Source organism: Anomalospiza imberbis, chromosome 11, assembly GCF_031753505.1.
Source record: "Anomalospiza imberbis isolate Cuckoo-Finch-1a 21T00152 chromosome 11, ASM3175350v1, whole genome shotgun sequence".
NCBI classification, from domain to species: Eukaryota; Metazoa; Chordata; class Aves; order Passeriformes; family Viduidae; genus Anomalospiza; species Anomalospiza imberbis.
The window spans coordinates 3,426,159-3,449,740 of NC_089691.1; the positions used below are offsets into that span (position 1 = coordinate 3,426,159).

At 48.4% G+C, this 23,582-nt stretch overlaps 1 protein-coding gene and 1 long non-coding RNA gene across 3 annotated transcripts in view; one reads left to right on the forward strand and one right to left on the reverse strand.

Moving 5' to 3' along the window:
- Positions 1-23,582, forward strand: part of LOC137480451 (uncharacterized) — a 235,431-nt gene that overhangs the window by 148,328 nt on the left and 63,521 nt on the right. The window contains exons 2-3 of one of the 2 annotated variants that reach the window (XR_011002924.1): positions 20,859-20,966; positions 21,640-21,717. This is a non-coding gene — a long non-coding RNA (uncharacterized lncRNA). Of the gene's footprint in view, positions 1-20,858; positions 20,967-21,639; positions 21,718-23,582 lie in introns of those variants that run through there. The other variant, XR_011002925.1, reaches the window with a different exon arrangement.
- The window catches only part of LOC137480450 (uncharacterized), a 99,242-nt gene that overhangs the window by 28,095 nt on the left and 47,565 nt on the right, over positions 1-23,582 (reverse strand). The gene's annotated exons all lie outside the window — the stretch shown is intronic.

Sequence of the window (23,582 nt, forward strand, 5' to 3'; positions counted from 1 at the left end):
TTCTTTGTAAAGGACCTGATGGCAGTTATGTTTCTGCCTGTGGCTGGACTTCTAGGAGACCTCTTTTCTATCAGCAGGCCTCTCAGATGACCAGAGGCAGTACTGTCAGTAGTAGGACCCATTCTCCTTGCTTCTTCTGTCTTTATGGTGTTTTAGCTGGGTTGAATTGATTCTGCACCGTTTTGAAGAGCATAGTCACTTATCCTAAGACTTTTAGATTAGTGAAAAGTGTGTAGCATTTTCAGTTGAACATGAACAACAATAATGTTGTATTGCTAAAAAAAAAAAAAAAAAAGGAAAAAAAAAGGGGTGGGGGGGCTATTTCCTCTTTTCCCATAATCAGTCTTCATTTTTCCACATTGCTGTTAGAGCTGTTGAACAGCTTTAGACTCCTCCCTTGGATGAATGAAGAGCACAACAGTCCAGGTAGCGTTTGTTGCTTGGTTCCAGTAATGAGCATAGCTGAGGGTGTATCTACAGCTTCCTTTGACCTCACCAGAATGGTCTTCAGAGAAATGGGAAAACTGACAGGCTGTGCAATGCTCTTCTGAAGCAGGAGTGCTGCCGTGTTGCTGTCTGACAAAGGTTACTGTAGCATTTTTATAGAGTATTAGGACATATCTCAGTTGTGGTAGAGAGAATTTGCTACCCCAGCCAGTGGAAGCTGAGTTGAACTGGGTAATAGCTGTACCTGGAAGATGTGCCAACTTGCTCCTAATAATTTAAGCATTAGCACATCACAGTAGGAGCAATGTAGATACATGTTCTTTCCCCATTCTGTAAGAAAGGGATTTTAGGCTGTGGAGCAGATTGGCTACCTGCTTTTTGTATGGAATGATGGGGTAGATTTTCCTACTGAAGAAAAGAATTATTGTGTGTTCCTCAGAAACTGTTCAAGAGGGAAACTTTTTAAGGGGGCAAGTGGCTGTGGGCAGTTTTGAGTTTTGTTTTTTGTTTTTGTTTTTTTTTTTTTTTTTTTTTTTTTTTTTTTTGTGTGTGTTTTGTTTTTTTTTTTTACCAGCCCGAAAGCTTATAGTGGCTGGGAATCATCTTGGGTCAGACCCACAGTAGGCAAAGGAGGACAGCCAAGGAAGAAGAGTGGGGGTATTCCTCCTAGAGGCCACCCTGGGTAGTGTGCTAGATGGCTGGAGTAAGTGGGAAAGGGCTAAAGGGCTGGAAGTTGGATCAAGTGAGGATGATTTGTTATAGGATAGAACATTGGCCAGAGAGGAAATTACAATAGGGGTTCATAAAGTGGCCCTAGTGTAAAAGTGGAAGTGGGTGTTTGTGTAATTTATCAGCAGATATGTGGCCAGGGGAGCCCTGGTTCAGAGGAAGTGGAGTGTATTACTTGCTGGAAAGGATTCTTGGAGGGAGATTCTAAAGTATACAAGAAAAGAGAAGGGGATTGGAGGTGTCAGAATCTAAGTTGTGGGTTGCCAAGCCAAAGGTCGGGTGTCTGGGGCACAGGAGCATGAGGGGGGAAGAAAAAGAAGAGGATGGACGGTAGATTTTTGAAGGGTATAGTGAGAAGGTGAAATTTCTATAAAAGTGGTAAAATTGCAGAGGCTTATAGAAGGGAAAAGGAAGTCAGAGTATACAATAGTAGATGGGAAGTCAGGAAAAGTGGTAGCGTCGAGACCCCTAGGTGCCAGTTGTTCAGCACCAGTTTGTGAACTGTATGCAGTTTTACAAACACTTAAAAAGTTAAAAAAGGAAGAGAGGGGCGATTTTTACTGATTCTCAATACACTTCTGGGGTGGTCCACACCTTTGGAAAATTTGGGAAAAAAAGAAGCTTGATCAGCACCTGTAGACGAGGGTTGGTTCATGAGGAATTAAAAAAAAATCAAATCCTAGAAGCTATTAGGAGACCAGAAGCAGTCCCAGTAGTACATGTCAAGAGACACAATCTACTCCCATTGAGAAAAATTCCAGCCACACCGGGAGTTACTAGCTCCATCAATGTGCCACTTAACATCGGAGACATCAGAGTCTTCAGAAAAGAGATGGGCAGTTTGATAGATAATCCCTTAGAGGTGTCAGACCAGTTAGACCAGTTTCTGGGGACTTGTATTTATATCTGAGATAACATGCAAACTAAAATTTGTTTAGAAAACATGGGATAAAAAAGACAAGAATTGTGAAAACAGAAGATGGTGACACAGAGCACCCCTTTAAAGTTCTCTATACGTAACCTGGAGACAAAGTGCTTATAAAAGCCTAGAGGGAAGCCCCCCTCACCCCTCACTGGGAAGATCCTTTTATTGTCCTTTTAACCACAGACACAGCAATTCAGACAGCAGAAAAAGCCTGGATACCTCGAGTAAAGAAGATCGAGCACCAGGAAGAGACACCTGAGGAAGAAGTCACCTCTCCCCCTGGAGACCTGAAGTTAACCCTGTGCTGGCCAAGTAAATGACTGATAGTGATCTGATAAGGTGCACTGAACCACCAGGTTGTGATTGTTGTCCCTTTGTGCATTTTAAGTGTGAATACTGTGATGAGGTTTGGCTGGTACACTGTATAAAGAGATTCTGGCCAAAGGGCTTGTGTGATGTGCCTGACTAGCCATGTTTTAGGGCTCGCCACTCGTCTGGGTATAATGAAAGTAGACTCCTGGGTGTGGTTTTGCCTATTCCAAAATGGGCTGAGGGGAAAATTAAAGTAAAAAGCTCAAAATCATTACTGTTGAGTGCCAAGGGTTAAACAAAGTATCCTGCAGTCAGACTCAGTCAAACTATCCAGGTAGGGCATCTTTAAACAGAGGTATGCGGCTCGATCCAGGTACAAAACCACAAAAGACTATTCCTGCTGCTGAGAAGATGGTTTACCCCGCCGCTGGTGGCAAGGCGGTGGGCGAAGGCAGAGGCAGAGGAGTTTTCATAGTGGGGGTCCTGATGATCCTGAGTCTAGCAATGTGCCTCAAAATTAGTATGCATTCAAGTTACTTACCCTGCATGGATGTACGAGGCCCCAGTGTAAACAAAACGGAGGAAATGTGGATATTCTCAGTTCAGTCAGAGAGAAAAAGAGAAGGTTTTCTAACCAGGCGAGAGCCTGGGAGACAGTTGGGAAAGAATGTAAATAATTCTCTCATCTATCTTGTTGTTCACATTGTTCATAGATATGTTCTGCCACCGTGCGTCATTCACTGCACACCAATGATGTTGTGAAAAATGCATATTTTATGATTGGCTTTTCGCAAATATTAAATTGAATACTATATGTATTATGTTATATTGATTAGAAGTGCTGTATTAACATTTTAATAGTATGGTAAATTTAGTTTTGTAGTTAAAATAGAGCCTATGTATGTGGAGTTTTTTTTTTTACTAGCTCAAGCAAGAGATGAGATAATGAAGAAACTCTTCACCCAGAGATGACAATGATGGGGGCCCATAAAGAATTACTGCCTCCTTATCGGAAAAGACAAACATTCCTCCACCTTCTCTCCGTCTTTATGGAACCACCAGGATTAAGGGGAAGAAGTTGACAAAAACCAGAAAAGTTCTTAATTTGCAAGGAATTTATGCATCATGTATGAGATGTATGAATATGCAACAGGCTATTGCTTTTAAAGATTATTCCTTTGTTCACAAGGTATGCTTATCGGGCTTAAGTGCCCGAGAGCATCCGGACGTCCGTAATTCTTTGCTTTTTATTGTCTTGTAATTGTCCTAACTCTAAATTTTCATTACTCTAATTGTATTACTATTTTTATAACTATTTTATTATTATTAAACTTTTAAAATTTTAAAACCAAGTGTTTGGCGTTTATTACAAATGGTAGCAGAGGATGGTTCCTAACACCTCTCTGCCAGTGCCTTAGGAGAGTCAGAGTGAGGGTGACGCGTCCTGCCCTGATTAGGCGGCCTAACTGTGCTCCCCTGGTGCTACCGACAGATGCAGGTTACGATCCGATGGACAAAAGGAGACAATAAAACAAAGAAAAGGGAAAGGATTCCCTAAAACCACGGTAATTAGCCCCTATGACCAAAGTGCACGCGAAGAACAAAGACCCAAGGACAAGGGATAGGTAAGTATTTGTTGGGATGGGGTGGATAAGGGGGGGATGAATGTGTGTGAACGAGAGGCGGGCTGGGTACCCCAGACATGCTAAGAGATTGCGGCGTTTCTTATGCTGCGTTTCCGTCTTTTCCGCGAGAAAAGCGGCCAGTGCAGAGATGAAGCGAATGATAAAAGAGTGAGAGAATCCCCCCGGGGAAAATTAGGGTTGCGTCTCGGGGAAGGAGTGGGACCCCTTGGAGAGAAGAAGCCGAGGGTGTTCCTGGTATAATCCATTGGGGAAAATAAGAAGGTAAAAAGGGGCCTTTAAATTTTTTTTTGCTAGGTTGAATTGAATGGGCTGGGTTGAGGGATTAATACACAAGAGCACCCAGGGTTGCTGCTGGGTTGAGATATTAATCTTCAAGAGCACCCAGGGTTGAATAAAAGTCTGCTGGGTTGAGATATTAATCTTCAAGAGCACCCAGGGTTGCTGCTGGGTTGAGATATTAATCTTCGAGAGCACCCAGGACTGAGTAAAATTTTGCCGGAGTGTGGGTACACCCGAGAGAATCTGGGGTTGGGAACAACACAGCTGGATTGAGGGGTATCCAAGAACACCGGGACTGGCCAGGGACACCTAAAAGTGTAATAGGTGTGTTGAAAAATAAAAGGTACCTTGTTGTTGTGGTTGTTTTGTTGTGTGTGTGAGTAAGTGAAAAATAAACTTGAGTGAATGGGGACGAATGAAAGTATATGTAATGCAGATTGCTTATTTTAAGCTTTGTTGTAGTTCCTTGGAGGAAAGTGTGTTGTGTTGAGGGGTGGTGTGAGAAAAAGGAGGGTTTTTTTTGAGAGTGTAGTCGAAGGAAAAGTGGTATTTGGGTAGGGGGAGGAAAGTGAAAAACAGAGGCAGGGGGTGAGTAGATAAGATCTTGAAAAATGGGACAGAAATCCAGTAAGGAAAAGACAGGAAAGAAAAAAAAGGAGTAAGAAATTATCAATAGAGATACCCCAAGATAGTCCCCTGGGAGTTATGTTAGCCAACTGGGGAAAAAAAAGCCCTTGTGCAAGAAAAAAGGACAAAGTAAAGATGATACAATTTTATATGCTTGAATGGCCAAACAAAAGAACTAAGATCTGACCACGTTTATTGGCCTAGACATGGTTCTTTTGAAAGATGGATTTGTCAGGCTCTAAATGTATTTGTAAACTCAAAGGAATCGTTTAATTCAGAAGAATCTGCCACGTGTTGGACAGGGGATCTTAGGAAAATAGAAATCTTTAAGGTATCAGAAATCCCCGAAACAAAACAAGAAGGGAAAAAAGGGAACGAGAAGGGAGGGGAGCGAGAGGAAAAAAGAGGAAAAGAAAAAGAATGGGATCCTTTGCAGGTTTTGCCTCCTCCCTTCCCATTCGCGCCTGCACCGCCTGCGGCCCCAGCACCGGTTTCGGGTCCCAGCGAGCTGCTGCCTTCAGCTCCGCCGGCCCCGGTGCCGGCGCCTGTCCCGGTGCCTGTTTCGCCACCCGCAGCCTCTTTACCAGTCCCCGTCTCACTGCTCGCGGCTGCCCAACCGGCCCCTGCCCCCATCCCGCCCGGCTGGTCCGTGGTCGCTCTGCCGGCCGCGCCTGGCGGGCTCTCGCCCGTCCCGTCCGTCCCGTCTGTCCCATCCTTGACAGCTCCTCCTGCGGCTGTTTCCTCTGCCCCATCCCCAGCGACTCTGAGACTGTGCCAGCTGCGCTGGGCACCGCCGCTGCTGCTTCGCCTCTGCTGGGAACAGCTGACCCAGCCGCCATTAACCACGCTCCCGGCTGGTATCCCCTGGAAATGCCCCCTCGTTTGGCGGTTCCGGCAGCGAACCCTGCCCATGCTCCCCTGAGCTGCGTTCCCCTGGTAATTGTAATTTAATAATCAAGAGAAAAAAAGGGGCATCATCTCGAGGGCAAAATGCTGAAAGGACTTTTGAGGCGCAACAAGGGAAAGGGGAGGATCCAACTGAATGGTTGGACAGACTTGGGAGAAATATAAGGCAACGTTCCAGAATGGATCCGGAGACTGATGTGAGAAACAAACCAAGTCTGAGGAGCATTCCAGGAATGTCTGCTTTTACTGTAAGAGCAAAAGACATTATAAGAAAGATTGTCCTAAGAGAGCAACAGATCTGAAAATCTTCTGAGAGATGAGCAGAGAAGAAGAATAGGGATGTTAGAGGCTCTATTTTTTTAAAGGACAAATACCATCTAGAGTCTGTGATAACTTTAAAAGTGGGTCCCCAAGAAAAAGAATTAGAATTTGTAGTAGACACAGGGGCAAAAAAGAACCTGTTTGTTAAATATTCCAAAATATTATAATGTGAGCAAAGATACTGTAAAAGTAACAAGGAAAAAAAAAAATTTAACAAGGAAGTTTGGGCTAGAGAAGGAAATAGGGGAAGATGCTTCATACTGAGCAAATGTCTCCATTGAGCTGTTGATTCAGCTAATTCTTTTCCCTTTACTGTGTCCAAGTAGTTTCAATTATTTCTTCCAATTTGCATTGTGATTTTTTCATCTTAAAATTTGTAACTTGCTATACTCTAAGGTTGAAAAACTAGTTTACAGCTGTGACATAGCCAAACATACTTTTAATTTATTTTGAATCGATGCAAGGCTGTTCAATCAAGTGGTTCTCAGTGTGTAAAGTTAAACTAAAGGTAACACCTGCTGCTTAGCAGGTCAATGGGAAACATTTTTTTTCCAGCCAGTCCTTTTACGTGTACCCAAATGTGTTTTGCTTTATTAGTTAGTTTTTGTTTTGTTTGTGTTTCTGGAAGTGCTGACTACTTGTAGTGCACCTAGAACAGCAGCTAGAGTTGTTCATGCATAGCACTTCTGAAAAATAGGGCTCTTTTTTTTTGACCTAAGAATTGGAGATGGCTACATATATAAATGGGAACACACAAAGCTGGATGAAGAAAAGGTTTCAGTATCTTCTAATGTAAGCTGTTAATTTGTTACTTTCAGCATCGCTGTAGGTGTGTGACACACACACATTAAAAAAAAAAAAAAAAAAAAAAAAAAGATGGTGGGGGGGAATCTCTGCTTGCTGTAGTTTTATTTCTGGAATGAGTTAGACAGCTATGAAGAAGTTGTGGGTTCCTTGTGTGGTTTACCCAGGCCTGCAAGGAGGGCTTGGTCGTGATTCCCTCTGTGCTGCAGGTAGCCCTGCAGCGTGGCAGCAGTAGCTTGCCTCTAGTGAGTTTGCAGGCAGGGTGCTTCACCACTGCAGTGCTCAGGTGCTGTTTCCTATTGTGACATTAAAGCTTAAATTCAAGAGTGCCTCTTGCCATCCAATTATTGTTTCTACCACAGGAGCCTCTTTGAACAGCGTTTCCTAGCAGTCAAAGAGAAGGCATTGCAGAGACAAATTCCTTACTTTCTGTCTCCCCCCACTGTATTCATGTTTTGTCCATTCTCTCTTCAAAATATGGATTTGTAAAACTCATGCTCTGTGTCCTCAGATGCCCTTCCCAAATCATACCTTGGCTTCGTTGCAAATTGCATTGCACTAACTAGCATAGTCTTAAATTTTTTGGTGCAGGTAGGGTCACTTTGGAAGTAAGTTGATGTTTACCTTGTTCCTACAACCTTTTTGAGCTTGTGAATGGAAAAAAAATTGTGTTAGAAAAAAAAAGTCTTTAGTTTTAGTACTGTGTCAGCTGTGAGTGGCTAGTAGCCTTGGTGGAGAGTGCCATGAATTGCATGCTTGCAGAACGCACATAACAAAAGTAATTTAATTTGTAAAGAAGTTGAAAAAGGGGGAGGGGTGATTGGCAGACTTACCTTTCTGAGACATTGGAATGTGGACTGATGTTAGAAGGTGGACTGATGCTGGAATGTGGACGTTAAAATGTGAAGAGAGAGAAAGAGAGGGAGAGAAAAAAGAGAGAGGCAGGCGAAGGACAGAGTTAAATGCAAGACTGTTAAAAAATAAATAAATAAATAAATAAATAAAAGGGACTACCATAGAGATAAGATCAAGGCAGAGATAGCTGACTTTCACAAAGTGATTTATTTGTTTAAGCAAGAACTCTTTTCTCTTTCTGGTTTTTTGTTGTTAAGAAGAGGAGGCTTTTTGTTCTGAAGAATGGGTTAAATGTTGCCCAAAAAGTAAAAAGCAAGAGATGTGATACATGTGGTGTTAAAATTGGCCTGGTCTTTCTATTTAACTACTTATAGCTCACAAGAAGAAGAATTGGCCTCTGCAGCTATTAAAACAGCTGGACACAAGAAGAAGAAGCGGCTGTAGAAAAAGCTTTTAGTTAAACCCAGAAAGTTTTGAAGAAAACTAATGGTAAAAGTTAATGCAGTATTGTCTTTCTTTTAACACTGTGTTACTAAGAAGTCCTTTCCAGGTACCACTAAAGCAGCAATCTGAACCACAGAAAGAGGGTGAATTCACGACAGCAAAATCAAAGAACTTGTGAAGAACCTTGAAGAATGGACTATCACATCTAAACCGGGTGATATCAAATTGACTTTCAACTGGGACTGGGTGGTAATGGTTTGGGAAAACCCAAATGAACCAAGGAAGGTACAAAGAATAACACCTAACTGAGAAATAAAGCAAAGTTTACATCACTGGTTTTAAGCACTGCCTAAATAAGCCCTCAGACGCCTCCGACGCCTCCTTAGGAGAGGAACATTGCCACTTCAAACAGGAAGATCAAGATTATTTTAATCAGAGTTCTCACATTCTGGCCTTAGCCTGTGACTTGTACAGGGAAGAAGGGAAATTACCATTAGTATTATACTGTAAACTTTATTTGATTCATCCCAGTGCTGGACACGCTAACTGGGTTATAAGTAAATGTTCAAATTATGAGAATAATTGGTATTGAAGCTCACAAAATCTATGTTCTCATTGCAATAGGTATTGAGTACTGAATCTATCCCCTATACAGATAGAACTCAAAGCAACTGAGGTAATAACTTTGTTTTGTGGATGGGAATTATCAGTGCCTGTTGACTGAGAGATACCTGAGGAATGGTAAGAAACCTCAGCTAAGGAGTGTTGAAAAGGACTTGCCTAAAAATATTTAGTAAAAAGAGTAACAAAGGAAACAGAGGGCAAGCCTGGATTGACCACTGTACTCGCCACCGAGAAGATCACGCATACCTGCTACGGGAAGCAACTCCATAGGCAGGGGAGGTGGGGGTATAAGCCATACCAGACCTCTGTTATTCCTGTTTCTGTCTCTCATTTGCTGTCTTTTACCTTCTGAGATACTGGCAAGATTGTGTCACAAATGCTACAAAACAAATATTACATGGAAAGAAACCAAAGTTCCTTTTTGTTACACACGCCCATGTCAACAGCCACTGTTATAACCCATCCAAACTGAGTACCTGCAAAAAAAAAAAAAAAAAAAAAAAAAGGGGAAAAAGATTGAATTACAAGGAACTTAAGAAAAAGTGGTAATAGATGGGGCATTGAATATCCAAAATGAGAGAGATGGATTTGTTTTACATTTGATTTCAGGAATACAGTCCAAGATTTTGCAAAAAGGCCATTAGTAAACAAAAAGGTGAAACCAGCACAGCAATCTACCTCTGTATTAAACCCAAATTAGATACTGAATCGTATTATAAGACTCCAAGCAGTCATAGAGAAGATAACAAACAAAGCCGCTCAGGCATTAGAATTAAAGAAATAACCCAGATACCGGTCCAAAAGTGGGAAAACAATGTTAAAAACTAACTGATGGGGTAATGTGTTGAAGAATGGATAGTGGAAGAAATTAAGATTCTTCCTTGGATGTTTTACAACTGCTCTGATGTTTCTTCCTCGTTTAATCCCTTCATTTATTTGATTACTAACATAGTCTAAAGAATGCAATTAGAAAAGAAATATTGCTCAAGCCAAATGATTTATAAAGAATAAGAGTCGGGATTGTGAAAAATGCATATTTTATGATTGGCTTTTCGCAAATATTAAATTGAATACTATATGTATTATGTTATATTGATTAGAAGTGCTGTATTAACATTTTAATAGTATGGTATATGTAGTTTTGTAGTTAAAATAGAGCCTATGTAAGTGGGTTTTTTTTTTTACCAGCTCAAGCAAGAGATGAGATAATGAAGAAACTCTTCACACAGAGATGACAATGATGGGGGCCCATAAAGAATTACTGCCTCCTTATCGGAAAAGACAAACATTCCTCCACCTTCTCTCCGTCTTTATGGAACCACCAGGATTAAGGGGAAGAAGTTGACAAAAACCAGAAAAGTTCTTAATTTGCAAGGAATTTATGCATCATGTGTGAGATGTATGAATATGCAACAGGCTACTGCTTTTAAAGATTATTCCTTTGTTCACAAGGTATGCTTATCGGGCTTAAGTGCCCGAGAGCATCCGGATATCCGTAATTCTTTGCTTTTTATTGTCTTGTAATTGTCCTAACTCTAAATTTTCATTACTCTAATTGTATTACTATTTTTATAACTATTTTATTATTATTAAACTTTTAAAATTTTAAAACCAAGTGATTGGCGTTTATAACAAAGTGAGATGGTTTTACTCTAAGGCCAATGAAATTAGTCCGCACTATGTTCTCTATAAATACAGCGGTGCATTTAAAATAAATCGGAGTTCATTCTCTTTGCCTTTGATTTGGAGTCATTTTCGTTCCCGTCCTGCTCTACGGCGACACCTCCTCTGCAGGCTCAGTATTCTGGGAGTTCCACAAGCCTCAGCTGCCAATGTACTTTGCTCTGGATAGTTCTTGTTGTGCAGTACACAGGGAGAATATTTTGTGCTAGATTCCCCTCAGGGCTTTGAGGTAAATCTCAGGAATTCTGGTGATTTTAATGTCCAGATGAACTTTTGATGGGTAGTAAGGAAAAGGGAAGAAGTGTTAGCGTCAGGATCCACACACAATCAGAATTGATTGTATATGAAGGTGTTTTATTGAAGCGTGCGGAAGCCCGGGGGCGAGACCCCAGATCTGGGCTTCAACGATACACCCGAATCGGTAGCTTATAACCCCTTCTACTCTCCCCCACCCCACATTAATTATTAAACTTATATTGTTCCATTCTAGTTCCCATTCCCACACAGGTGCAGTTTCGCTTGACCTACTGAAGACTATGCTTGATTTGCTGAAGACCATGCTTGATCTGGTTAGGACAATCACTGTAACGGGGCTATCATTCACTCCCACGGCCTGGCTGTCCTGCAGGTCCAGGCCTGTTCCTTCTACCTGCCTGCTCTGGCCACCACCAACCCCCGATACAGTTTAGAAATCATTCCTATGATTTCAATTCTAAGCTACTGAATTGAACCCTTACTCCGTCAGAAGTACCATGGAAAATTAATCGCTCAAAATGTGAGTGGCCCAACCACACTAAAAACAAAGTCTAAACTGATGAATTCTTTTATTTTTTTTTCCCCTGACAGGTGGGGTAAAAATGCAGTGCTACTAAAGTCTTTCACAGATGCAGCCAGCAACCAGCTGTATGAAAATCAAAGTGGTAAAGGATGAGACAGGGCAGGGAAGAATCTTCAGCCCTTTCCGTTGAAGGTAGTACAGGATGCAAACCGACTCTGGCTGTTGTCCATAGGTAACGGGTGTCATTTGTAAAGGAGAGCAGGTGCCCAAAGCTGTTGGTGGCCCATACCCTGCCGAGCCTGGCCCAGTTCCAATCCTAGCCGGACCAGGGCGGCGGGCTCGGGAGGGGAGGAGGTGGGGGGATCTCAAGAGGCTTCCGCTTCACGGCCGGGCTGGGGGGCCGTGGGGGAGGCACGGCGTGCTGGTGCTCTGCTTTCTTGGGCAACTGTTGCTGCGGAGGCCACAGCTGAGAGCTGCCAAAGCCGCCGGTCTCTGAGCTCCCTGGGGGCGAGGGAGAGTCACGCCTTCTCGGCCGGGGTGCGGGAGCTGCATCAGCGCGACTGTGGAGAGAGGAGCGGGTGAGGCTCCCGGCTGCCAGTGGCACACTGGGACCCTCCTGCACAGCCGGGCCCAGAGCTGGCAAGGCTCCCCAGCACGGCTGGAGCTGCTGGCACAGCTTGGCCCAGCTGGACAGCTGCCCCTCAAGGCCCCGGCGAGCAGGGGACGGCTCTGGGCAGGCTCCCTGGCCAGGAGCGGGCCCCAGAGCGCGTCTGCCTTTCGAGGGCAATCTCGAACCCGCTCTTTCTGCTCCCCACCTTGCCTTGCCTCTGCCCTGTGCCCCTGGGGCTGCTCTTGGCCAGGCAGCCTCAGTGGGAGCCAGCACTGGCTGCAGCCCCAGCGGGCCCCCCAGGACAAGGCCCAGCAATGAAGAGGCCAATGAAAGCACTGGGCAGCAGCAGAACCCTCAGCAGAGCTCTTTGGACAACCACGGACCGGCCACAACTCCACTGCAGCCTCACTGGGAACATTCCCTGACTATAACAGACTTTCAAAAGAAGCTGTTTGAGGGCAAGAGCAACAAAAAACTCAACGCTTTCTCTTCCAGGAATACCAGATTCCAAAGCAGCACAACATGAAGACAAGCTCCAAAAGTAGCATGCCTGCCATTATCCCTAGCCAGGAGCCTGTTCCCTGACAGAAACCAGTTCTGATGCTCTTCTGGGAATCTGGAACAGGTGTTGTGGGCCCGGCAGCATCTGTGGGAGCAATGGGGAGCGTGAGCCCGCGCTGTGCTGCACTGCTGAGCTGGCAGCACGGTGGATACGGCCAGGACGTTCCCTGCTTCCCCCAGAGCTGGGGCCTGCAGGCACCTTGCCGCCCCTCGGCACAGGCTGTGCCACCCAGCAAAGCCCAGCCGGCCGGGAGGAGAGCCCGGGGCCAGCAGGAAGCTGAGAGAAGCCCCTGCTCTAGAAGTGAGGCAGTTGTTGCAGAAGCAAACAAAGATGGTGACTTGAAGAGATTCCCACTGTGCTCAAAGTTTGCCTCTGAAGACTGAGAGGTGAGCTTGTCAGAAATCCCAGAACACATCAGGGAAAAGGTTTTGTGTAAGATGTTGTGATCAGGCACAAGTCTCCAGTGCGAAAAGAGCCTCTGAAGCAGGCTGTGAGTCTTGGGGTGTGCTACTTCTTAGAAAAGTATAGATTACCAATTAAATGCAATTTTATTTTTGATTCTAGAAATGTAAAAATGTTGTAAGTTTTTCTGAATTCTAAAATTACTTTGAAAAATATGGAACTGTGTGGGAAAAGGGACGAAATATTTGGAGAATTTTCTATGAAAAATATTCCTAAATCTTGAAAAATGAAAAATAAACATAGTAGCTCCTGGTCTCGGGAGCCTGATGCCCAGCTGCTGCCTGCCCATCACTGGCTGTGACCAGACAAGCAGCTCTGCCAGTGCTGGTGGTAGCACCCAGGGACCAGAGCCGACGCACAAAGATGTTGCTCAAGCTCTTCCCTGGCAGGAGGGCTGCACCTTCAGTCCTGGAAAGACAACAGAGGCAGCATCCTCGGGGACAGAGGGTCCTGTTCTGGGGGGTGGCAGCATGTCCCCAACAATAAGTGGGCAATGCAGCTGTGGAAGGGACAATGGACACGGGCACAGAGATGCATGACAGGTCCAGTTCTCCCTGACTGACATCTTTGGCCGGTCTTGTGAAGCTGCAGAGGCGCTCCTGTGGAGAGAGGAGCGGGTGAGGCTCCCGGCTGCCAGTGGCACACTGGGACCCTCCTGCACAGCAGGGCCCAGAGCTGGCAAGGCTCCCCAGCACAGCTGGAGCTGCTGGCACAGCTTGGCCCAGCTGGACAGCTGCCCCTCAAGGCCCCGGCGAGCAGGGGACGGCTCTGGGCAGGCTCCCTGGCCAGGAGCGGGCCCCAGAGCGCGTCTGCCTTTCGAGGGCAATCTCGAACCCGCTCTTTCTCCTCCCCACCTTGCCTTGCCTCCGCCCTGTGCCCCTGGGGCTGCTCTTGGCCAGAATTAATAATCCGTGATTGTTCTATCAGGAAAGGGACATGGAGAAGTTGCTCCAGCATGCACCACGGTCTTCACACTGTGACTGGCCAGCACTTTCAGTCAATCCATATCGTGATCCCAGTGTAGACGGGAGCGCAGTCCAGAACCGTTTTCATGCTCTGCTGGGCTCCCCGCGTGCTCTAGGGAACAGGGCAATGCAAGGAGCTCCTTCGTCAGTGCGAGAAGGCACGGCCTGACTTGTAGCCTCCTGTGCCCCAGAGAACCGCCGTGGCTGTAAAGGTGTTTGGCTGCAGCACAGAGCCAGGGCGTAGCGAGGCCCTTGTCATGCCCACGGCGTTGCTCGGCAGCCCCATCGGAGCCCGGGGCCGCAGCCATTCACCGCCGGGGCCGGAGCTGGCCCGACAAGGGTGCGGTGGATACCGGAAACCCCGCCCGGTCCCCAAGGATGGGCTCTGGTCGCCTGCCGGACCCGCAGGCCGGGCCCAAGGCTTTGCAGGAAGCTTCCTGCTGACTTTGCAGCACCTCGACTGGGAGTGTCCCTTTGCTGTGCTGAGAAAACTGAAAAACCCCCTCTAGTTTAACCCCGGTGCATACCTCCTGAGGGATCCCTGCACAGCATAGCAGAGACTATCAATACTCCTTTGTGCCTCAGGAGGGATTCCTGCGCCCCTCAGAAGAGACCCCAAAAGAGCCCTGTGTGCCTCATGATGAATCCGTGCACTCCTTAGAAGAGACCCCAAAAGAGCCATGTGTGCCTCACGAGGAATCCGTGCACACCAATGCAGAAACCCCAAGCCAGCCTTGTGGGCCTCCCAAAAGAACCCAGCCTCCTGCCCACCTTCGGAAGGACTCAGCTCCTCTCCAGGCCTTGACGGCAAGCACTAACCCGCCACGTTAATCACGAGGAACTCAAGCCCCTGCCAGCCTTACAGAGGTCTCCAGTCACCTGTATGCCACAGTAGAGATCCCAAATCCCCTAAGAACCTCATGAGGAACCCCTGCCACGTGCCCTGCTTACAAAGGACCCAAAGCCCCGCATGTCTTACTGCAAAACCCTGCACCCACAACACCCCCTACCACCTCGTGGGCCCCATGACGGAGCCTGGTCATCTGCCAGCATTACAGGGGTCCCCCCATTACCTACATGCCATAAAAAAGCCAGGCCTGCCATTAACCCATCCAGCAGCGTGTTCCCTGACAGAAACGAGTTCCCTTCTGGGCATCCCCCAGTGTTGTGGGGCCGGCAGCATCTGTGGGAGCAATGGGGAGCGTGAGCCCGCGCTGTGCTGCTGCGCTGCTGAGCTGGCAGCACGGTGGATACGGCCAGGACGTTCTCTGCTTCCCCCAGAGCTGGGGCCTGCAGGCACCTTGCCGGCCCTCGGCACAGGCTGTGCCACCCAGCAAAGCCCAGCCGGCCGGGAGGAGAGCCCGGGGCCAGCGCAGCTGCTTGGGCAGTCGCTGCTTCAAGGGACAGGGGCCAAACCCATCCCTGAGCAGCCCCTGCCAGCCCTGGCCCTCCCTGCCCCATGACTGCTCCCCCAGCCCCAGGGGACAGACTGTCATAAAGTCTACAGCCCGCAAAGAGATTGTCCCAGTGTCCTGCTTTAGGGCAAATTTGGGAGAAAATCCCCAAAAGGGCCCGCCCCAGAAATCAAGCCCATACCACCCCTCCCCCCCATCAGTTTGGGAAAAAACTCCTCAGAGAGAAGTGGAAAAAACCTGTATATTTAACAGGCAAAGCACTCCCCAGCCCAAAAAATGAGCAATACCAGATGACAAAACTCATTTGTCGCTCTGAAGAGATGACAGATTCAGAAAATCTCTCTGGTGGATGGTGGCTCTGTTATCAGTCCCTCTGGCACTGGGAAAGGCTGCTGCCCAGAGTAGCCCCCCGTGGGCCACAGAGTGCAAGCTCTCGGTGCTTCCCCAGGTCCCGGTCCGGAGCAGGTTTGAACGGATCCAAGGAAAGGGAAAGAAAACCAGTCGAGGGAAAACTTGGACTGCCTCAGCTAGCTAAAGCAATTAAAAAGCAAAGGAGCGCGGTGTTCTGCCCCGTCCGTGGCCAGAGAACACCGTGGAGTTCTGTGTTCCAGCAGACTGTGGAGGAGTGAGTGCAGTCTCTGATAACAAACTCCGTGCTTCTTCTTCTCCCCGCCTTCGCTGTCAGAGCCCGTCTGGAAGGCACACCATATAATATCCAGCATCAACAGAACACACCATCGGGGATACGAGCATCATAGCGTCGCCCTAGGACGCCCAGTAATCGTGTGCTGCTTTTCTTCCCTGCAGTTGCTCCCAGAAACATCCCCCACACTGCTGGAAATGCCCACACATGGTCTGATCAGTCCCTATGCTTTTCCAGTCTGCTCTCAGAAATTTTGCAACAAGTTCACCAATAAATTCCAGGTTACTTCTGTGAATTGCACACTACATTTTCTTTCATTTTTTCCCCAATACCTGGAAGCTCCTGTATATAGTAATGGTCTTGAGGATCTCTGATTCTTTTCAGTCTTTTTTTTTCTTTTTGTATTGAGACAGAGGGAACAGCCTTATTGCTTTTAGTTTTGGCATGTCTGTTTTTTTTCTTTGCCGGATGGTTTACTTATTATCTACACATGGACAGATTTTAATTTATGGGTTTTGGTTTTTTTTTTTTTTTTTTTTTTTGTTCCCCAAGCAATTATTTTGACAATCTGTCATTCACTTCTTAGTTAATGTTCCATATATGAACAATTTTGACTCTCTTTTTATTGGAATATAAAGATCTCAGAAAGCTGTATTTTTAATGTTGATGACACTCTCTCTCCCCACTCCCAGCTGTCACAGTGATCCTTTTGGAAACATCCCTGAGGATAGGTAGAGTTATTTGGGAAGTGCTTGGCTTAACCTGGGTAACAGATTAATATTTTCAGTGCAATAAACCTGCATTGCTTCAGGCTTCACAGCCACTGTCCTGATTTGTGGCTCACTGCATGGATGCCAGTCTGAATTAAAACAATGTTTGTGAGGCAGCTGAAGAGCTTAGACCTCAGAGATTAAAATTCCTGGGAGGAGGAGGAGGAAGAAAGGATAAAATCCTGTTTCAAAGGCTGTTTCTTCATTTCTAGGATGCCAGAAGTATGGTAGACTACAGCTGTCTTCAAATTTCATTTAATTACAGAAAAACCCTCTACAGTGCCAGACACCAGGACAAATTACTCGACACTTTGCCTCACAATGCATCAACTTGAATTCTAGTGAGAGGTAGGCCTTAGTTACAGTCTGATTCGAGCAAATCCACATTGTGTGAATGGCAAGAAGAATTTGCTTGGGAGCAGATGAATATGTCCCACTCAAGAATGAACAAAATTTGCCTTGACTTGGAAGAAAGTAGGCAGGGAGCAATGCAGCATTTGGGTTTTATCCAGCGATAAACAGGGCAAGAAGCTGTAACAATTTACCTGTTTTACAGAACACAAGTACTGATACAGCCAATAGTGCACCCACAGGAAGGGATCTTCAGGACATTCCTTTATTTCTTAACATGGGATGGGCAGCAAAATGCTGGCATTTATCTGCACTGGAAGCTGTGTTCCTCTCCTGTTTCTCCTTGAGCACACTGCGTGTTATTTGCAGACTTCACTGCCCAGCCCACCAATCCTCTCTTGGCCATTTGCTAAATGGCACAACTACCAAAATACAGGTGCCAGCATCGTCACCCCAGCACTAATCCCGCACTGCTTTGATGGAGCACAGGAGCACAGAGTGGCTTGGGTTGGAAGGGACGTTTAAAGGCCATCTAGTCCAATGCCCTGCAGTGAGCAGGGACACCTTTGACTAGGTCAGGTTGCTCAGAGCACGAGCTTGAATGACTGCAGGGATGCGTGTCCACCTCTCTGGGCAACCTGTGCCAGGGTTTCGAAAGCTACAGTGTAAAAAATGGGTTTCTTTTGTCTAGTCTGAATCGACCGTCTTTTAGATTAAAACCATTCCCCCAAGGTCTGGTCACAAAAGGCCCTACTAAGAATACTGTCCCATCTCTTTTACAAGCCCCCTTAAGGTACTGAAAAGCAGCAATCAGGTCTCCCCGGAGTCTTCTCTCTTCCAGGCTGAACACCCCCAGCTCTCCCAGCCTGTCTCCAAAGCAGAAGGGCTCCAGCCCTCAGAGCATTTTGCCCCTCCTCTGGACTAGATCCAACAGAACCGTGTCCTTCCTGTGCTGGGGACCCAGAGCTGGATGCAGTACTCTGTCACGGTAGAGACGGAGAAAATACAAGGCAACACACGCCATTTCCAGAAGGCTTCAAACCCTGGTTTTATTCTAGCATGTATGCTTTTTCTACATTCTTCCAAAGCACATAAGTTTACTCATTGGTCACCAGAGGCAAGCCAAGTTCTTATTGGAATAGGCAGTTGCAGGTTTCTCTTATTTATCCTTCTTGCTTTCTTGGTTTCTATGTCAATGACTTTTGGTAGAAAATTCTTTCAGGGGTAAACATGGATCCTCTTATCAAACTTCTCTCTGGCTCACAGAAGACGCTGTAAAACGCGGGAATCTTTAAAATTAGAGGGTTTTGGGAAAGCTGCAAAAGGCAGGCCTCAGAGACAGCAGAACTGCGCTTAGAGCTAAGCAGTAGCTGTAAGATTTGTCAGCAGAAAAATTATATAAGAAGTGGAAAAGTAAGGACAAACAGTACAATGGTCTGTGTGTTACCGCTTGGCTAGAATGACTCCCTAAGCTACAGAAAAGTATCTCTAGCAAGATATTAGGAAGTTCTAAGCTTAATAATGGAGCTCTGGGCATTGGGTTTTAAGGCTTACAATACAAGTAGGTATTGTATTTGAAAGAAGCGAGCACTGTATTAACAAAAGGTACGTGTGCTTATAGAGGTTGGATAAATCTATTGTCAATATGCTTTTGCTTTGTGTGATTGGTCAAAAAGCTTTTAAAGTAAGTTGTCACATTAAGTTCTTTGTCTGCTGCCGGGGATGTGAGCTGCTGGCATCCTCCCATTGTCGTCACCATGTAATGAGGCTGATGCTAGAAAATAAACAGCTCGAGACGCGTTCCTCAGCAGTCCTGTCCCGTTCGTGATTTGTACACAGACCCCCGGCCAGCAGTATAAAACACCTTCCACAGTACTCCAGGTGGAGTCTCACCAGAGCAAAGAGGTGGAATCACCTCCGTCAACCTCCTGGGCACTCTCCTTTGGATGCACATGGCTGACTCATTTCCAGCCTCTCATCTAGCACCAGCCTTCTTGGCCGGGCTGCTCTCCATCCCTTCATGCCCCATCCTGTGAGATCAGCTGGGGTGGGATGTGTCACAACCCTCGGACAGAGTTGTTGGGCAGGGTGAGCTCCCTGCCAAAGAAGGCAGATCCCACTCCCCACACAACTCCAGTCTGGCCATGAGGTCACAGCAGGCTCTGGGGTCACAGCAGGCTGAGGTCACAGCAGGCTCTGAGGTCACAGAGGTGCCAGAGCCCCGTGGTTGCACAGCACCACAACGACCGAGCAGTCAGTCCTTGAGCACAACTGCTGTGGCAGCAGCGGCGCTGGCAGCAGTGGTGCTGACACTGCGACAGCTGTGTGAGGACAGCGGTGGCAGCAAGAGTTGCGGGACTGGCAGAGGGCAAGGCACCATGGCCCTTGCTCTGCGCCTCTTCCTCCTGCTCCTCCTGGCCGTGGCCCTGCCTGCCAGGGCTGCCCAGGCTGCTCCGCTGCAAGCACGGGGAGCAGGTGAGCCGGCAGCCTGGCTCCCCTTTCCCGGGACAGCGCTCCCTGCTCCCCGGGAAGCGCTGGGGGATGCTTTTCCCCTGGGCTTTCGGGAGGGTTTCCTCAGAGGGAGGGACAGAGCCCTCAGGGACCCTGGGCTGCTCCAGCCGCCCTCCCAGGGATGTTGCACAGGGCCTACCAAAAGTGTGGAGAGTGGCCAGGAGCCAGCCCAGAGCTCCCCAGGCCCCTGTGCAGCTTTGGCCGTGTCCTTTCACATCTGGCTGCCATGGCCTTGCCTGACCACCTTGCAGTCCCAATTCCCAAAGGCAGAGGGGGATCCCAGCACACCAGGAAATGGTTCTGTTCTGTGCTCCCTTCTAGATGAGCATGCTAGGAAGGCTTCTCCAGCAGCTTGGCTGCAGGAAGATTTCCAGCCTCTTAAGCCTCCTGCAGGTATGTTGTCAATGTTCCTAAAAGCATAATCATTGACAACCTGGCAGGAAGCCGGTGACAGAAGCTTCTGTGCCTGTTGAGTTACAGGTGTGTCTGCAGGGAAGACCTTCCAGGCTCCTTTCCCGGTTGCTGCACAGAAGCCTGGCTCCCATCACAGGGGTGAGTTGTGAGTCCCTGCTGACCCCACATGCTGAGCTCTGGTTTTGTGAGATCCATTCATCTGAAATGCAAACACTTCTCTTAAGGTCCTCTGAGAGAGAGGAACAAACCTACAGGAGACAGTAATTCCCTGGAGGCATCCAAACACATGGACCAGATGCTGAATTATCTGGAGAGACACCGTGGTGGGTGCATTTCCTTCAGCCTTCCCCTGGGACTCAGCAGCCGGGGTCTTTCCCTGCACATCTGGACACGCCGTGCCCGGCACAGCGGGAAGGGATCCATGGCAGCCTGGCTGCCCTGCTGCTGCTTTCAATGCCTGCAGGGCTGTTTGCCATCCTGGCCTGGCTGCAGCTTCTCCCCAGCCTCTGCAGGAAGGCATTTGGCACCAGCTGACAGGGAGCCCAACCTGCAGCATGGGCCTTGCAGACTCTGAGATCCCCTGCAATTTCCCAGTCTCTGGATAGTTTAGAAAGCCCACGTGTTTGGAAAGAGGAGGCCGCTGGCCTACCTGAAATGTTTATAGGGATTTCCTAATTCTTAACCATGTTATTGACAAGCATTGCCTCCTGAAGATGCCACCTTCCCAGGGGGGAACAGCCCCACCTGATCCAGCTGTCCCTTTTCCTTTCCCCAGAGATGGAAGGAGAGGCTGTGCTGAAGGCTGAGTTTCCCGGAGGAAGCAGTGGCTCATTGGCAGCCTCTGCTGCAGGAAGGGAGGCGATGCCAGGCACAGGCACAGGAGGTAATTGCTGTGCCTCTGGGCCTGCTGAGCCCTGCTGAGGCTTGAGCTGCCCTCTCTGCTGCTTGGCAGTGCGGGCACAGCCCAGACAAGACCAGCACAGCCCAGAGGAATTGTTATGCTCAGGGCACTCGGGTACTGAGCAGTCCTGCTGGGGTCCCTCCATGGAAGACACGTCCCTAAACCTGGGAGAGACTGCATGGGGTGCCCATGGTGGGGAACGGGCAGAGGGGGAGAGCAAGGCTCCAGTGTGTCCTGAGAGGGCCTGGCTATGTGTCCTTGGGCTGGGGAATTTGTCCCAGGGGAAAGAGGGATGGAGAGATAGAAGGTAGGAAGGGAGTGAGAAAGGGCAGAAGGGAGGGAGGGCCAGAGGGATTGTTCTGGCACTGCCTGCTGCAGTGCTTTAGCAAGGGTTCCAGCTGTGGGGGAGAGAGAGCCCTCAGGGCCCTGGGCTGCTCCAGCCACCCCTCCAGGGATGTTGCCAGGGCAGGGAAAGAGTGTGGAGAGTGACCAGGAGCCAGGCCTGAGCTCCCCAGGCCCCCGGGCACCTTTGGCCGTGTCCATTGTCATCTGGCTCCCACGGCCTTACCCAACTGTCGTCCAGTGCCCATTTCTCAGAGGCAGAAGGGGATCCCAGCAGACCCTGAAATATGTTCTCATCTGTGCTCCGTTCTAGATGAGGTTGATGGGAAGGCTTCTCCATTAGCTTGGCTGAATGAAATTCTGAAGCCCTTGGAGCCTCCTGCCGGTATGTTCCCAGTGTCTCCCCAAGGAATAATGGATGACAACCTGGCAGGACCCAGGTGACAGAAGCTTCTGTGGCTGTTGTGTTACAGATGTGTCTGCAGGGAGGATTTTTCCTGCTCCTTTGCTGATTCCTACACACAAGCCCGGCTCCCATCGTGAGGGTGAGTAGTGTGTCCCTGGTGACCCCACAGGCGGCGCTCTGGTTTTGTGGGATCCATTCCTGGGAAATGGAACTACGTTCTGTTAAGGTCCTCTGAGAGGGAAGAACAAAGGCACAGGAAAGAAGAAATTCCGTGAGCCAAACAACATCCTGAAGCAAGCTGTGATGGAGCTGCAAAAAGAGCATGGTGAGAGCATTTCCCCCAGCCTTCCCCTGGGACTCAGCAGCCGGGGCCTTTCCCGGCACATCTGGGCATGCCGTGCCCGGCACAGCGGGAAGGGATCCATGGCGGCCTGGCTGCCCTGCTGCTGCTTTCACGGGCTGCAGGGCTGTTTGCCAGCCTGGCCTGGCTGCAGCTTCTCCCCAGCCTCTGCAGGAAGGCATTTGGCACCAGCTGACAGGGAGCCCAACCTGCAGCATGGGCCAGGCACTCCCTGAGCTCCCCTGCAATTTCCTGCTCCCAGGCACATCCTGTGGGGTGGCTGCTTGGAGAAGGAAGGGCTATAGCCAGCCCCAAGGGCTTGGGGCAATCAGGACTTTCCTGATCCTTATCCATGTCTTTGACAAGTATTGCCTCCTGAAGTTTCCACCTTCCCGATGTGTAATGATTCCATCTGATCCAGCTGTGCCCCTTCCTTTCTCAAGGGATGGACAGAGAGGCTTTATGGAAGGCAGCATTTCCTGAAGGAAGGGAGGCAATTCCAGGCATGGGCACAGTCACAGGAGGTAATTGCTGTGCCTCTGGGCCTGCTGAGCCCTGCTGAGGCTGGAGCTGCCCTCTCTGCTGCTTGGCAGTGCGGGCACAGCCCAGACAAGACCGGCACAGCCCAGAGGAATTGTTATGCTCAGGGCACTCGGGTACTGAGCAGTCCTGCTGGGGTCCCTCCGTGGGAGAAACGTCCCTAAACCTGGGAGAGACTGCACGGGGTACCCATGGTGGGAAAGGGCAGAGGGCGAGAGCAAGGCTCCAGTGTGTCCTGAGAGGGCCTGGCTATGTGTCCTTGGGCTGGGAGAGGTTTTCCGCGGTCAGCTGGGTGAGCAGGAGGGAGGGACAAAGGTTGGGAGGGATAGTTGTGGCACTGCCTGCTGCAGTTTCCCCAAGCATTTAGTGAGGGTTTCCTGTGTGGGAGTGAGAGAGCCCCAGGGCCCTGGGCTGCTCCAGCTGCCCCTCCAGGGATGTTGTACAGGGCCTGCAAAGAGTATGGAGAGTGACCAGGAGCCACAGGCTCCCACAGCCTTATCTGACCCCCTTGCAGTGCCCAGTTCCCTAAGGCAGAAGGGGATCCCAGCACACCATGGAAATGGGTCTGATCTGTGCTTCCTTCTAGACTGGGATTCCGAGTTGGGAATGCTGGTGAATGGTGATTGGGATTACGAGTTGGGAATGCTGGTGAATGGTGGTTTGAAGGCTTTACCAGAGGCTGGAGGCAAGTTCTCAATGTACCTTTCCTGAAAGAATAATCAGTGTCAATGTGGCGAGAGCTCACTCATGTGGCATTTCCCTTAAGTTCCCCTGAAGGTTGATCAGCTCTGGAAATGCTCCCCTGCTCCATTCTGGAGCCCTGAGGGATCCCACAGGATCGCTGTCAGTGGGAGGAAGGAGCATTTAGCTCTCCATCTTCCACCCATGTGCCATGCCAGTGTGTCCTTCCGGGTGCTCTGTGCAGCCACGGAGAAGAGCAGAGAGGGAAGGGGCCGGGCCCAGGGCTGTG